This window comes from Coregonus clupeaformis, chromosome 19 (assembly GCF_020615455.1).
Source record: "Coregonus clupeaformis isolate EN_2021a chromosome 19, ASM2061545v1, whole genome shotgun sequence".
NCBI lineage: Eukaryota > Metazoa > Chordata > Actinopteri > Salmoniformes > Salmonidae > Coregonus > Coregonus clupeaformis.
The window spans coordinates 27198708-27213971 of NC_059210.1; the positions used below are offsets into that span (position 1 = coordinate 27198708).

The following is a 15264-nucleotide window of genomic DNA, read 5'->3' on the forward strand; positions in this document are numbered from 1 at the left end:
TATAATAGCTATAAGGCAGCTCTGGAGTTTGTGCTATATTGCCAATATACCAAGGCTAAGCGCTGTATCCAGGCACTCCGCGTTGCGTCGTGCTTAAGAACAGCCTTTAGCCATGGTATATTGGCCATATACCACACCCCCTCGGGCCTTATTGCTTTATTTGTTTTATTTGTTTTATTTCACCTTTATTTAACCAGGTAAGACAGTTGAGAACAAGTTCTCATTTACAACTGCGACCTGGTCAAGATAAAGCAAAGCAGTGCGATAAAAACAACAACACAGAGTTACATATGGGGTAAACAAAACATAAAGTCAAAAATACAACAGAAAATATACATACAGTGTGTGCAAATATAACAAGTTATGGAGGTAAGGCAATAAATAGGCCATAGTGCAAAAATAATTACAATTAGTATTAACACTGGAATGATAGATGTGCAAGATATGATGTGCAAATAGAGATACTGGGGTGCAAATGAGCAAAATAAATAACAATATGGGGATGAGGTAGTTGGGTGGGCTAATTTCAGATGGGCTGTGTACAGGTGCAGTGATCGGTAAGGTGCTCTGACAACTGATGCTTAAAGTTAGTGAGGGAGATAAGAGTCTCCAGCTTCAGAGATTTTTGCAGTTCGTTCCAGTCATTGGCAGCAGAGAACTGGAAGGAATGGCGGCCAAAGGAGGTTGGCTTGAAATAACGCACAGTGTATTTGCATGGTAGAATTCAATGGCTATAGTTCATTTTTACATATTTTGTTTGAGCTGCTTTTGAAAGCAAAAGTTGAAAGCAATATTGTTGAATTCAATTTTCTTATTAGCTAGCTAGGACTGATGGTTTGGTTAGCTGCACTAGCAAGTCTGCTTGTTTGGTTACCACGGCAACTACTGTAGCTATCTAGTAAACTTGCTAGCTACTTCAGTGGATGTTGAACACATTTCTACCAGCAAATGAACCCATTTCTAGTGGCAAATGTATTAAATTATAGCCATGGCATAAAAGGGATAATTAACTCAGGGCTCTATGCGTTCTATGGAAAATAATGCAACTCTGTTGAAGGTCAGTTCCACTCCGCTAGCGCGTCTTGGAACACACCTTCCACGTAGTTCATCATTTTCCATAGAATGCATATCCCCTCGTTGATTATCCCTTAGGTGTAGTATAGTATTCTACACAGTATACTAAAATATTCTAGAGTAAGCACTACATGATCAAGGGATCAGTGGCGGTCAGTGCCGTTTATGATGAGAGAGGACCATTTTTTAAAATGAGCATGACCTTATTTCTATTAGCTACAGCATATTGGATGACTATCATTCATATTCCATTGACCCAGTTCAATGTAACATCAAAAGGTTTAGGCTACTACATGATACTCAAATTTTCCCTATACCCATCATGAGGTTGCTACAACGTAGCCTACAAATGAAAGTTTACATCGTAGGTGCACAGGTCGAGCATTTTTCTGGGGACAGACAGTGACACATTGAATACCGCCTTGCACACTCTTGCCTGCATCTAGCTGATATAGGGTGTGTAATCATTAGTCCAACAGTTACAAACAAGAGTTTCTATTGGATGAATTCAGGTATGTTTATCCCCGTTTCGTTCCGTTTGCTTCCGCTTAATAAATGTTTTTCAACAGAATTGGTGGAATGAATACACCCCTGATCATCCGCAAACCCAGTTCACTTAAATAGCAGCCACATACAAACAGCATCATCACTTTGCTCATTGTATAATTTCAAAAGTTGTCTGTGACCAGGCGAAAAAAAAACTTTCCAAACCAAACCTTCATACCATACTGTCGTTGTCAGCATATTAGCTAACGTCATAGTCAACATACAGTAGCTACTCTACTAGTCATAGTCAACATAGCTACTAGAACTAACATGTTAGTAAACCCCTTACAATCATGCAGTACAGTGTACAGCAAGCAACCCGGTGGCAATAAATTAATAAAACCAAAAGCTTACCTTGACTTGGAAGAGTTCCAGTGTTGGATAGCCATAGCCAGCTAGCTAACATAGCAACCCTCTCTATTTGAGCCAGGTGTTTGAGTAGGCTAAACTAGCTAGCTGCAATCGCCTGCTAAGTAAATGAAAGTGAAAAAAATACAATATATATAGTATAGTTTAATCTAAAAACTGTTTTAATGTTTTACAATTTTAAGTTTTCTGAAATTCACTAAGGAGCAGTGGCGACCCGTCATTCAGGGCAGGTGGGGCTGAGCCCCACATTTTTAGCAAAAAAATAATATTTAAAAAACAGGTTGCCTGTTTTGCATGTTATTTTGGCATTAATACATGTCACATATCAGTTTGCAAACAATGTAAAAACATATATATATATATATAATTGAGTTAATAAAGCCGCATACAAACATGGTCTCTTTTTTGCTTTCTTGAGTAAGGCAGCTCCAAAATGCAGGTGTTTCAGCCTAACTTAGCGCTTTCTGTTGTGGTGGGGCAGCCAGCGGAAAATACGGAGCTTAGGGGTTGGTAATGTTCTCTAGTTGCGCCTTGATTGGCTCAGTGTTCTGTCACTCATGGGGACACTATGTCACTGCCAAATCTAAGGGTAGAGCAAAAAAAATTCAAGCCCCTTGGGTGCTGCCATATAGTTCCATTAGAAGTGCCCATCCAAGAAGGCTCAAGGTCATTGGCCACAGATAAAATTACGTCAAATTACATTATGTCTACAGTAGCTTTGATTGGACTGATCATGTCAACATCATACTTTCAAAATCTTAGCTAGCAGTCATCATCATGAATTAAGTCGACAATCTACTGGCAAATCCTTTTCAATCCTTGTCATATGAAGAGAAATAATGAAGAGAAATGATAGATAAAACGTATCGGTGCTCATCGGCCATTGGACATAAACATTACACAACAAGTTGGAAATCACAAATTCAACAATGAGTGGTTTGAAAGGAATCAGTGGCTAACTGCAAGCATAGCAAAGCAATCACTAGCCTGCTATTCAGTGGAGTGCCTGTGTGGTCCCAAGTCTGGGTTAAAGGGTCTCTTTTCCAAGCTTAAAATTATAAACATTCAACATTGGCCATGCTGTCAATCCAGCATGATTTCTGCCACGCTCAAAACAACTGTTAACTCGGAACTGGGAAATCTGACTTCAGTGAGTTCCAGACAACTGGGAACTCTGGAAAAAATTTGCTTAGACTGGGAAAATAAGTTTTGAATGGTCATCCAACTCGGAATTGTAAGTCGGGAACTCGGGCCTCTTTCTAGAGCTACGACCTGAAGATCACTGACGTCATCATGATTCAACCTTGTTTTTTTCAGAGATCCCAGTTGTCTTGAAAGCACCATAAATTCAGAGAATGCCAGACTTTGATGACAAAGTTTGATGACAAAATTTGCCCACAAAGGACCGCCGCACCACCTTCCTGTTCAAGTGATCACAGCACGACAAGGTGAGTCCAATTATGTATTGTATGCTGCTGCATAAATTATGTAATATGCCAGGGAGATATGTATACTCTAGCTAAGAAAGTAATACTAAGTGTATGTTGTGTAGTACGCTGTTAGTAGCCCATGTGCCTCACCCTAATAATTTGGTCTATTTTCTGTTTTAGAGAAATGTAATCATCGGATATTGTAAGAGCTTTCATTGTCTGCTTATATGCCCCCTTTATTTATCTTATGGTACTGACTTGGTGTACAGGGAGAACACTGTAAGAACGGCCCATGTTCTGAATTCTGTTGCTGTACATTTCAAAAGTGCTGAAGAAATAGTTATATTGTCTATGTCCATCCTAGCTCGCTCATTAATGTCTTAATCAAAATTACGGATTGCCTCTTATCCGCTTGTCGTCCCCTTATGCCATAGTTTGTACATCTCAATTGTCAGTAGAAACCACATTTGTTTAAACAAGTCAGCCATATCAGCTATGTTTTTTTAAAGGCAGTAAATTAGGCTGAATGAACTGTTTCGCTGCCAGACAAGGCTCCACTCATAGACAGGTGTAGCAGTGGTAAGGTGTTGGGACTGCTGTTGGGACTCTGTTGTTGGGACAGCTTTATGTAGGCCCTAACAGTTTGTGGGCACCGTTTGTCACCGTTGTAGTGCAATTAAGGTATTGTTTAGTGTTGTGTTGTGTAGTGGCTTTGCAGGCATGCATCCCCCCAAAAAAATGTTTGTTTGCCCCACCAATATTTCCATGCTAAAATCACCAATGCTAAGGAGGATGGTCCTCCTCTTCCTCCTCTGAGGAGCCTCCACTGCAAGGGATACTACAGTGTGTAGTATAGTATTCTACAGTATACTACAAAAATCTATAGTAAGCACTAGAAGATCGAGGGATACTACAGTGACTACAGTTTACTACAGAATTCTATAGTAAATACTATAGTATTCTATAGTAAACTTTTGTATAATTTTTTTTATATGATGGTTATCTGGCTCAGTGGTCCAGCTCTTCCTGTAGGCTACACTAAATAGTGACATCATCATTTGGCTGAATTTAGTTTCAATAAATGCATTTTAATGTCATGTCTAAGGTCAATAGATGTTCATGAATCATCCCTCATCAAAGCCTCCACTGTGTCTGTAGCAATGGGGATTTAACGCACCGTTTCGACACTTAAGCTACATCACAAGAAAGAGAAGAAAGATAACTTTATTTTGATTGGTGTTCATTTTTTGTGGAATTGAAAAAATTTATCATTTAATACAGTTGAAATGTTTACAAATTAGATGCGCTGATATCAAAGCAACTTCCGAAAATGAACACTTGGTTATAGTGATATTATGTTTGATCTCGCAAACAATGTAAATGTGTGTTTAGATAGGTGTAATCTAGAGCCAAGCGTGTTGATTTTTAATCCGAGGGTATCATGCTATTGACACACTTGTTGAATTATGCAAGAGAACGTGACAACAACAGTCATTAATGAGGCAGTTGAGTGCAGGTAGGGTAGACAGAGCAAATGTTTGGTGGTTGCAGCCCTGTTCCACCCCTTTATGTTAATGTTTCATATATGCAAATACACCAGCCATACCTATGCAAATGAGGCACATATACTTTTCTTTATTTTAACACTAAATGTTTTTTTAAATACCTGATACAATAAGAAAATGTATAGTTCATTCTAAGAAAAAAAGTGAAATTTGACTAATTTATTACCTGAATTCCCACCAAAATCCCAGAACTCCATTCATTATTTGTCTGTGCCACGAAAATGTTGTATGTGCTATAATTCAGTCAATATCTGATGGATTATACAAATTCTAAAAGTTTGGAGTATCTTCATCCATTGTCCAACTGTTGTATTTATTATAATTGTTTTAAAAACCTTTTAACAATTTATATGACCGTTGCTACTGTCCTGATTGGAATTGTTGCTTCACAATTATGTTTTGAGCTCTGTTGTGAATCTATGACGAATACTCTCCATACTTCAACTTTTAGCTGTCTATTTTTATTCAACTTAGATATATACTCTTCAACCTATCCCTGGTAGCACTGGGCAGGCATTGTGAATAAAACCAAGTTATTGTTTCCTGTACGACGACTGTGCCAAGGAAGCACATCTGCTGTATGAGACAGCCTCCAACTCTCAATTCATTATTAATACTGAATCTCATCTGTGTCAAGGCACAGGAAATGTAATTACTTTGTAATGCCCACAAGTCGTAATTTGCTAAAGTGCCATCAGGAAAATAAAGTCATTCAAACATGTGGCCATGCAGCCAAGAATAAAAAGCAATACAAACAGCCTCTTATGACAATGACAGAGAGAGTAGACAGATGGAGGATACATAGCCAACCGTGCTCTTGGGAACTCACCCACTCGCTATAATCTTGGCAACTAGCAATACTAATATCAAAGAGGCTGCAGCATTAAGCAGTCATAGTCAGTGTTGGTAGCTACCTCAGGGTATTTGTGTTTGAATGGAAACTAGCTTGGGGAAATGGCTATTCTCTGGCCCCAGAGCTCCTCTCAGCTGCTATGGGATAGTAGCCGTATAGTGTACAAGCTTCGTAGTGACAGTTCTCCTTGACTGTCACATAAGTCACTTCCAATACTAGACTTGATGTCATTATACAATCTTCATTTGTCCTGTGCAGGAGTCATGACAATTGACTTGTCTGGAAAACATGCATTTGAATAATTGGGATAAGACATGAATTAAAGTCTGGAAAACATGCATTTGAATAATTGGGATAAGACTTATGATTTCAAGCCTGAAGCATTCCCAGTCTGGCATTATCCAAAATGATGAGAGATCATATAAATACAGACAATGTTCCTATTGTTAAGATACATTCATTCATATTATGGTGAATTATTAATAAGCCTATGGGCTACAAGCTTCAAGTCTGCAATACAGCTCAATGGTAAGTACAAATCCTGCTTTTGGAATGGCACACTCTTGATTTCTTTTTCTTGGTGCCATCTAGTGAGCATGGTTGAGAATTACAGAGATTTTACCAATGTATTAGTAGAAGTACTGGATCAGAACAGGTGGTGTAGCTGTGGTTCCACTGTATGCAGGCTGGGGAGAGTTGACCTCTTGGTATCAGCATAAGTATACTGAACCAAAATATAAATGCAACATGTAAAGGGTTGGTCCCATTTTTCATGAGCTGAAATAAAAGATCCCAGAAATTTTCCATACGCACAAAAAGCTTATTTATCTCAAATTTGTGTATACATTTGTCTATATCCCTTTAAGTGAGCATTTCTCCTTTGCCAAGATAATCCATCCACCTGACAGGTGTGGCATATCAAGAAGCTGATTAAACAGCGTGATCATTACACTGGTGTTGGGGACAATAAAAGGCCCCTCTAAAATGCCACTGATGTCTCAAGTTTTGAGGGAGCGTGCAATTGGCATGCTGACTGCAGGAATGTCCAACAGAGCTGTTTTAGAGAATTTGGAAGTACATCCAACGGGCCTCACAACCGCAGACCACGTGTACCACGCCAGCCCAGGACCTCCACATCCGGCTTCCTCACCTGCGGGATCGTCTGAGGAGGGGGAGGGGGTGCTGAGGAGTATTTCTGTCTGTAATAAAGCCCTTTTGTGGGGAAAAACTCATTCTGATTGGCTAGGCTTGGCTCCCCAGTGGGTGGACCTGGCTCCCAAGTGGGTGGCCTATGCCCACCCAGGCCCACCGATGGCTGCGCCCCCCTGCCCAGTCATGTTAGAAATCCATAGATTAGGGCCTAATTTATTTATTTCAATTGACTGATTTCCTTCTATTAACTGTAACTCAGTGTATATTTCTACATTCAGCAATATACATTTTATGATGTCTAGTTTTTCAGTTTAGAGAGAGTGTAAATCTAAGAATAAAAGTGTTTGATTTATACACCTTACTCAAGACAGTATTTTGAATCAGTTCCTATTGGGCAAAACATCATTTGACGGCATCACAATCAAAACAAGCTGTAAAAACAAGTTTGTAGAGTCACAAGCTTGATTGACGTAGTCATTGCGTGCTCGGAATATGGGACCAAATACCACATTTTTGACTACTTTAACCCTCTACTGCACATCGTTGCCCACAGGCAACAGAAAACCTGTTTACCCCTCACACACCCCAATATTACTTTTGTAAAAATCCTACACATAACAATATGTGATGACATGTCTGTAAACAATCCAATGAGGTGCAGAAGTTGGTATGATGTATCAATTAAGGGATGGGACCTTATTTTAGGAAGCAACATAAGCGCATGGTGTGAGTGAAGGGTAAGATACATTGCTCTAAAGAAGCATATTTGATTTAATAGATATTCACAAAATGAAGTTTTCTTTTCGTTGGCTCAGGGCAACGTTGTTCAGTTAGGCTACTTTTCAGGGCAATATCATTCTCAATGATAGACATGTAATTTGATGTAAAATGATGGCCTTGGTCAATATCTTTGCCAAAATATCCACTGACATACACAGGCAATGGAGCAGTTAGGATCATACCCTCTGATAGTGAGGACAGTGCGCTTGAGGACAGTGACAGCGAAGAGGAATCAGGTTTGAGAGGCAGTGAAATGCTAGTTTATGCCCCCAACTTGTATTTTCTTATGAAAAGAGTGCTTGTTTCTATTATATTTCACTTAATAAATGTTCCGAAAAGATCTGATTTTCCTTGGTGCTTTAGTAACCTTATGGCACAGCGTTACCCTGAGGCAAAACACTTTTTTTCTGGGTGTGGGGGTAAAAGTGACCATTTTTATTATTGATACATTATCAGTGTGATGAGGCAGCCTTAGTCTAACCTTGTCACCATTTTAAAATGTATTTTTAATGAAGTTATTAGTATCTAAAATACTTAAAGGTACAGTATATACATGTGTGGTTTGGATAAAGTGCACTAGTCCATTGCCATGCATATCTATCTACCAGTTTAGATGTTCCTGACCTTAATTGTTTGATACCGTGTTGGTTGCTCAGGTTTAAGCCAGGTGTGGTGAGTTAGATAACTAGCGTGTAGTTCAGCCATGCTTTCAGTCTCCCTGAGTAGTAGTTCTAATCATGTTCTATTTGTCTTTTAAACTAAAGTGTTCATGACTAAATATGGTAATTTAAACAAATGAATGCAATTAACTTAAATAATGTTTTCAATAGTGTTACCTGGTCTAATAAACAAAGTAAAGTTATTCTAATTAAATGCTCATTCTCATTGGTTAATAAGTGTGGGCGGGTTCGAGGAGAAAAGGGATAAATGCTGTGCTTTTCTCTCAGCTCAGGTTGAACACCATTTTACAATGTGCTCCATAGCAGTTTGTTTGTTGTGTCCCGTATGTACAGGCAGTTGATTTTGGCTATTCTGGTAGACTCTCTTTAGTCCCAGTAAGGAGAGCGTTAGGTTCTGTTTAGAGCTGTAAAAGGGGTCATTTCTAGTTATGCTGTTTAGCATTTAGGCCTAGTCTTAACTGCAGCAGGAACCCTATTGAGGGGTTGAGCTTTAGACTCGCTGTCATTTTTGTCCGTTTTCGTATCCTGAATGTTTCTGCTAAGGACAACTGTTTTCGAGACAAGCCATGTATCCTGAAACCCTGCATTTGTAATAAATTCAAATATTGTTTTTGTACAATCCTCCTCATTCCCACCTATCACCTCCCTTGGCTACTCTGGGTCTACAATCAGAAAGACTAAATCTTCCAAAAAATAGGATGGAATAGTTTTTTCCATGAAAAAACAGAATGTGTGTATTAGAGGTTAAGTGAATTTGGCCAAATACTTATGACTTCTTCAAATGGGGGGGCTAGATACATAAAGTGCTTTCATTTCTAAACAGTAAAACAGATATCGATCAAAATTAAACATTCAAATAAAAGGTGACATTTGGTACTGTCGCCTCATATGAAACATTTAATCTCAATTCCAAAATGCTGTAGTATAGAGCCAAATCAAAAAATGTAGCTTCACTGTCCAAATAAATATGGACGGGAGTGTATGCCTAATCCACAAAAGCTGTAAACCTAGGGATAACATGCACAGACTTTATGGAGATAGAGAGAACATCAAACAAGTACCAGGTTGAGTTCTCCCACAGCTTTTTGCAGTGTCAGATTCAAACAATTTGCTATGAGGTCTGCAGCTCACCCAGTGTTTCACTTTTTCAGAATACCTTACAAGTTACGTGAGCAACATATGTTCAATTCTCATGTGTTGGCTCACTACCTTGTGAGTGTATATAAAGAAGGGGACTGAGGCTCATAGACCACATTATTTCTGAAGTGGTGTCATTTTAGAATAAGGGATGCTGTAGCTCTGCGGCTGTTGCTCTTCTGTCTCTCTGATGCATGGGCTCAGGAAGAGTGTAGAGGGATCAGAGAGAGTTTGATCGAGAGCCAAGGGACTGAAGCTACAGAGATGACCTACAAACAGACGAGCAGCCAGACAACTACAACCCCTGACATCTAGACTGAGCTGAAAGAACTAAGAGAAATGGTGGTGGAACAGAGAATAGAGCTGAGGAACATGGAAGCCAGACTGGCAGAGGACCAGGCAGAGGAGCAACAACTTGAGCTTAGGCTGACCAAGAAGGATGTGGAGGAGCTGGAGACAGGAAATGCAGCCCAAGCTGCTGAACTGTCAGCCATGGAGGTCAGAGTGACAGCCAGTGAGAAGGAGATGGAGGAGCAGAAAAAGGAAGTGAGTGTCACTAAGACTGAACTGCAGCTCCAAAAGAACAAGGTGGAGGAACTGGAGAGAGAGAATGCAGCCCTGAAAGCCATAGTGACAGCTAGTGAGAGTGGGAACACAGCCTTGAAAGCCAGAGTGACAGCTAGTGAGAGTGGGAACATAGCCTTGAAAGCCAGAGTGACAGCTAGTGAGAGTGGGAACAGCCTTGGAAGCCAGAGTGACAGCTAGTGAGGGTGGGAACACAGCCTTGAAAGCCAGAGTGACAGCTAGTGAGAGTGGGAACACAGCCTTGAAAGCCAGAGTGACAGTGAGTGAGGGGTAACACAGCCCTGAAAGCCAGAGTGACAGCTAGTGAGAGTGGGACCACAGCCTTGAAAGCCAAAGTGACAGGTAGTGAGAGTGGAAACAGCCTTGAAACCCAGTGACAGGTAGTGAGAGTGGGAACACAGCCTTGAAAGCCAGAGTGACAGCTAGTGAGAGTGGGAACATAGCCTTGAAAGCCAGAGTGACAGCTAGTGAGAGTGGGAACATAGCCTTGAAAGCCAGAGTGACAGCTAGTGAGAGTGGGAACATAGCCTTGAAAGCCAGAGTGACAGCTAGTGAGAGTGGGAACATAGCCTTGAAAACCAGAGTGACAGCTAGTGAGAGTGGGAACATAGCCTTGAAAGCCAGAGTGACAGCTAGTGAGAGTGGGAACACAGCCTTGAAAGCCAGAGTGACAGCTAGTGAGAGTGGGAACATAGCCTTGAAAGCCAGAGTGACAGCTAGTGAGAGTGGGAACATAGCCTTGAAAACCAGAGTGACAGCTAGTGAGAGTGGGAACATAGCCTTGAAAGCCAGAGTGACAGCTAGTGAGAGTGGGAACATAGCCTTGAAAACCAGAGTGACAGCTAGTGAGAGTGGGAACATAGCCTTGAAAGCCAGAGTGACAGCTAGTGAGAGTGGGAACATAGCCTTGAAAGCCAGAGTGACAGCTAGTGAGAGTGGGAACATAGCCTTGAAAGCCAGAGTGACAGCTAGTGAGAGTGGGAACACAGCCTTGAAACCCAGTGACAGGTAGTGAGAGTGGGAACACAGCCTTGAAAGCCAGAGTGACAGCTCGTGAGAGTGGGAACATAGCCTTGAAAGCCAGAGTGACAGCTAGTGAGAGTGGGAACATAGCCTTGAAAACCAGAGTGACAGCTAGTGAGAGTGGGAACATAGCCTTGAAAGCCAGAGTGACAGCTAGTGAGAGTGGGAACATAGCCTTGAAAACCAGAGTGACAGCTAGTGAGAGTGGGAACATAGCCTTGAAAGCCAGAGTGACAGCTAGTGAGAGTGGGAACATAGCCTTGAAAACCAGAGTGACAGCTAGTGAGAGTGGGAACATAGCCTTGGAGGCCAGAGTCACAGTCAGTGAGAGGGAGGTGGGGGAGCTAAAGACGGAGAGCGCAGCCAGACCAAAGGTGGCCTTCTCTGCTAGTTGGGCTAATTTAGGACAAGTAGGACTATTCAATACTGAATATTGGTCTACAGTAGAGTCTTCAACACTGGCATGGCCTACAACCCAACTACAGGTATCTTCACAGCACCAGTGAAAGGAGTATACTACTTCAGATGTACAGCCCATGATTACCAGACTGTACGTTATATGACTGATTTCCTCCACCACCATAATCAGAAAGCTATGGATAATTCTATATATGATTATAATGGATAGGATGCGCATGTGTCTAATGCATTGTCTTCAGAGCTGGAGGAGGGGAGTTTGTGGTCTACATGCGTCTTCCCAAAGGCCATGGAATCCATTGTAATGATTCCCAAACCACATTCAGCGGCTTCCTACTCTTCCCTATGTGAGGGGAGCACCATACTATACTGCTGCAATGAACTGCTGTAACAAAAAGCTTTCTGATGTGAGCAGTTCTGGGGTTAAGATGTTCCTTTATAATCACTAAAAAGCCATTTAAAAATAACATTATTGGTTGTGTTATTTTTTTGAAGGGTGAATGTCTTCAGAGCATTGAGTCGATTGATTTCCCCTTGTCTTTATTGCAACTTCCATACATTTTTACCACATTCAGTTGGATATAGCCGCTGGATACAGACTTAATCATGGTGATTTTGAAGCGGAATGCTTCTGCAGCTGTGATGATGATGTAGGGTCCTTAGGCTCGTGAATGATAGTACTGCGAGTCTTAGGAGACATGAGCCCTATGTCATTGTCCTGTACTGGGGCTACAGCAGATAGACGACACACACACACACACAGACGCACACACACACACACAGACATCAGAAGCTGCTACTTACTGTCTGTAATAGTGAGTCACTCACAGTTGAATCAGGGTGTGCATGGCTGAGCTCCCTGCATGGTAAGCTCAAACAAATAACATTGTTCTTTGTTTACTATAAAACAAATATTACCACTGACAGTTAACACTGAATATGTACTTAGATGACACATTCAATTCAGTCAAAACAATGACTCCAGCTTCAAAACCACACATTTCCGTATTTACCCACTGGCCACAAACTGGTTGAATCAACGTTGTTTCAATGTCATTTGTCAACATATTGTGATGAGGAATGTACGTGGGAAATACATTGGATTTGAAAAAAGTCAACTGTTGTTTTGAGCGTGAAATTCCAACCACAGGATTATGTCATCATGGTAACCAAATTTCAACATAGACAAACCTTGCATAAAATATGGTGAATTTGTAACTTTAAAACAACATCAGATCTTCAACATTATATCCACTATCAGAAAACAAGCAATAGGCTGGGTAGGACCTCCTACTGGAGAATTGATCTATCTACAGCACCCATTTGGTCTCCCATTCAGGATTTCAACCAAGCCCAGCCCTGCTTAGCTATGATAGTTTTCACTGACTATTACCAACGTGCTATCTTGAGAGTGATTGTTGTGAGATCCCCACTTAAAACTAAATAGATTCACTGTTCCTATAAAAGTCATTCCAAAGGGTAGGTTTAAGAGTGCAAATGAAATGTAACCATACTTTATCACTCATATATCATCAATGATACTATTTAGGCCGATATAGCATTTGGAAAGTCTGGCTTTATTTCCAGTTCGTCTACAAATAAATAATTAATATGTTGGATTCACGTCTCCATCTCAACCAAAAAAGTTAAAGAATAGGACTAAAGGAAAAATAGGACTAAATCAAATCAAACTTTATTTAAAGCGCATTTAAAGTTTAATTTGATTTAGTCCTATTTTTGTCTTAGATTTTTAGTTGAATTGGAGACGTGAATCCAACATAAATTATTCATTTGTAGACGAACTGGAATTAAAGCCAGACTAAGTCAGTGGCTCAGATGGAACTATCCAAGCAGTAGATACACCTCCTTGAAATGTTGATATTTGGTTGTGTTGTCAACCAAACATAGTTTGTATTACAAAAGTAATATTTAATTATCTTACAAACTATTGCAACGTTCAACCTTAAAATGAATAGCACATCCATGGCCATATTTTGAGGTTACTGTAACTATAAATATATTCTTATCATATAACGCTTGCACCATGTACTTTTAATGTTATCTCAACTGCAATCCAGGTCATTTGGTTCTGCTATTAGATAAAGCACAGTGATAACACATTAATCTGTTGTATAAATAAACAAAATATCTGATGTATTCCCATTTGAACTTTGCTGTGCTTTTAAAAGGTTGAAAGCGTAGTGATAGACATTTGGGTGACAACTAACCCAAAATCAGACATTGTTTTTCCACTGGAATTTGGGTGTGCTTTTAGATGGTTGAAAGCATAGTGAGAACACATTGGAAATGTATCTAACTTTTATCTAAATTCATCTAACTCTAACATATTTTGAGTGGGTGAATATAGGTTGTAATCTCGTTGATCAACGTCTCAACCAAATATTACCCAATTATCCACGTTGAAATGACATAGTGTGCCCAGTGGGTATTCAGTGTGGGGTTATATTTGATATATCTCTTTCTCGTTGTCTTGCTATATATTACAGACTGTCATGGCTTTGCTTTGCAGTGTCCCTGCAGTGCAGTGCCTGCCTGCCTCCCCTCATCTGGGTTCCATTGTGTGGGTGTGCACAGAGCTGGCTCTGAATGGGCCTGACCATTCATCCTCCACACTGAAGCTCATTAGAACTCTATAGAAGCACAATTGTGAGCCCCACATTAGACACTTCCTCGCTGCTGCCACAGACACCACACAAAGTGCCAGTTTGCTGCTAAGCTAAGCGCATTGTCTTCTGATTCATAGAGTCTGGCCCTCCATTCATGATATTAAGTTCGAGTGGTGGAATATCAATTGAGTGTGTAATGGCCCGGTATCTTTTTAAGAGGCCAGGGACAGAAAGGAGCTTGGCTGGTCTGCACAGTGCTGGATCTCAACAGGACCATTGTGGAGCTCTGAATGGGGGACCCCACTTTTTCCCTCCAATAGAAAGTGGAATGGACATCAAATAAATTCACATGAACTTGCTTTCAGGGTATTTTCAAGAACTGCGTTCCCAATGGCTCAATTGTACCTCCCTTCCTTGGAATGCTACCTACGGAATCTGGCCCATTAACAAGTTGTGAATCTAAACAATGCTTTTCATACCAAATATCAAGTCTTACAAGATTACAATCCATGTACAATCCTTTTGTTTATAAGCGTAGTCAATATCATCAAGGAAATAACTCTCTTTGGTACAGAGCTGAAACAGAATAACTCAAAGAAGCAGACACGTTACATCATCAGTTTCTCAAATGACACCTCGCTTACACAAACAACATTGCACTCATCTTGCAGCCATGATCCTAAGAGCTGCAGTGCACTTTATGAATGTAATACTTTGAATTTGCAGTATCTATTTATGTGGAGATGAATAGTCTTACACTGCTGCCTGTGGCTCAGCCTGCGCTTCACTGTGTCATGAACAAATGGCTCCCTTCCGCACCAGACACCAGTATCACAAACAGCGGCCCATGTGGAGCATGTAAACCCGCATTAGGTACACACAGAGCTAGATAGCACAGCCTGAGCCCACTAACACCCCTCACACGAGACACCACAGTCGCTTTCTCCACCAGTCTGGGGAATATAAAACCTCAAATTTGATTACAAGCAACCTTTGGCTCCCTGGTGGCCAGACAATGGGCCCGGC

The 15264-nt window shown here is 40.6% G+C and overlaps 1 pseudogene; it reads left to right on the forward strand.

The window, feature by feature from the left end:
- The first annotated feature begins 9467 nt into the window (after window positions 1-9467).
- LOC121531491 lies at window positions 9468-11962 on the forward strand (annotated as a pseudogene).
- Window positions 11963-15264: the final 3302 nt, after the last annotated feature.